Here is a 2,058-nt window from a genome sequence, read left to right on the forward strand (position 1 = left end):
ACCGCAGCGCGGTGAGTGAGAAGGGGTATACAGCAGGTATTCAGGCGAGCGAGCAGGCAGCCTTAAGAAAGCAAGCAGTCGGTAATATGGCGGGGGGGGGCAAACGTAAGAGGCCGTGCGAGAGCGTAAAGTGGAGTTTTCGCTCGCGGCTGCTTTGCAATGCCAGGCAGTCGAGGTGAGTCGAGTCGAGTCGAGTAGAGCCGAGTCTCTTAGAGTCAGTCTGGTACGTGGCCCCGTCGCATCCTTCTCGTTTGCTGCCGTATCCTTGTGCACAGCTAGCACCTGTCGAACTCGAATGATCTTATCGTTTGCCGTCATAGTTAATCGTTTGATACATCGAAATGGGTCGGTTTTAAAGTCGTATCTTTCGATCGCCCAGTGAATCATCGTGGTTTACTGATCGGGTGAACACACGTCTCCTTTTCGTATGTGTCACCACGCAAGACTGAAGTCAATCGAACAGTCCTGTTGTTTCTTTATTTGGCCGACAAAGACGAAGTCCTAGGTATATCATCTGAGATCTGCGGCCTTCTTGGTGCAGTGATTTTGTGTGTGCGTGACTCAAGGATCAGCTGGAAGCTTCGTCGACAATATTCAACAGGTAGGAAGATTCTATCAGGGGACGTTTCTCGTTGGTTTAGTGAAGCTACTGCGCGGTTCGTGCATCGAGCTTTCGACTTTTCTCACTGAAACGCTATTCCGTGAATCATTGTATTAGTGTTCTATAGAGAAGTTGTCGATAATTACAAGAGCAATCGAAGGCTAGCAAGGAGGTTATTGATACGATCGTTGAAAGAAATTGAAAGTGTGTGTATACTTGTTGAAGATCACATAAGGTTGAAGATTGGAATGATTTGAAAGAGAATAAATCAACATTATAGGAAGGATGAACCCAAGGCAATTTGATCGACTAATAACGGTTCGTTTAAAGAGCTATCGATAACCGTTCAATCGATCCACCGCAAAGGACGTTTTGTTTTCTTCTTTTTTTCTTTTATTAACGCTTCCTGCATCATCCACCGCGTCGTATTTATATTCCTCCCTGCGTATCCTACGGTAATATCACGTATATGGCGTAACAGCTCATTATACGTAGAATGTTGGTGAGAGGAAGTTTAATGGCATCAACATCATCGGCGCTCCTCACCTCCTCGTTTTTCTTAATTATACCTGATGAAATTACACCTCTCTCATCTGCATAATTCTGTATTGTACGCTCATTCGTTTATCTTCCTACGTCCTGCTTATGCGTATTTGTCTCATTCTAACCTCTTTCTATAGTCGAGTACATAACCCATTCTCTCATTATTTCCATCTGACTATTTACGTTCTACTTGGTAGATTCTCGATAGTCAATAAAAGTGTTTTCTTTTCTTCTCGCCATTGCATACCTTTCTGGAAATTCGTTATTCCGCTCCATCGCATAGTAATGCCGCCAAATCGCGTAATATCCTCTCTGGTGAAAACGCAACTAGACAGTGAGAACGAAATGAATACTGAATGAAACGAGCGTCCGCTAGAACTGTGCCTTGTTTTCTATGACACGTCAAGGAGAGTGGAGGCAGTATACTCTCTATAACTCCACAGTTTCACTCACGCCCGCGATCGCTCCGTGAATTTTCTTTTCCCGTTCTCCCAGGAGAGATCGCGCATCAATGAGAACAATCAGTCAGTACGGCGTGCTTAGGACCGCCATCATTTTCTCCTGACCAATATGAGAATTATTCTTCTGCTACACTTTTACTGTTGCATTACTGTTTGCTGACCTGCTTCAATATTCCAAAAGTTTATCGAAGTGTTAACAATAAATTCATTCCGAATAAATATAATGGATTTCCATTCGGTTCTTTTTAATTGCGTTCTTCCCTTTTATTTACAAGTGTACTTATATATTGTCAAGTACATGTACTGATATCCTTCTGGTAATAATTGTAAATATTGATTTAAAAAGTAATTAAATGTAAATTTGGATAAAAGAAAAGATTGGTTTTGGTATACCTGTATTATTTATAGCTTTCACATCATTGCATCATTTTTTGTCTGGTGTCTCTATAATCT

At 41.9% G+C, this 2,058-nt stretch overlaps 1 protein-coding gene across 4 annotated transcripts in view; it reads left to right on the forward strand.

Moving 5' to 3' along the window:
- The window catches only part of nahoda (DOMON-like domain-containing protein nahoda), a 19,264-nt gene continuing 17,206 nt past the window's right edge, over window positions 1-2,058 (forward strand). Inside the window, exon 1 of one of the 4 annotated variants that reach the window (XM_017897817.1) lies at window positions 1-601. The gene's annotated coding sequence lies outside the window, so the exon portion shown is untranslated. The remainder of the gene's footprint in view (window positions 602-2,058) is intronic. The other 3 variants (XM_017897818.1, XM_017897815.1, XM_017897816.1) reach the window with 3 other exon arrangements.

Source organism: Eufriesea mexicana, unplaced genomic scaffold (assembly GCF_001483705.2).
Source record: "Eufriesea mexicana isolate 0111107269 unplaced genomic scaffold, ASM148370v2 scaffold572, whole genome shotgun sequence".
Taxonomy (NCBI): Eukaryota; Metazoa; Arthropoda; class Insecta; order Hymenoptera; family Apidae; genus Eufriesea; species Eufriesea mexicana.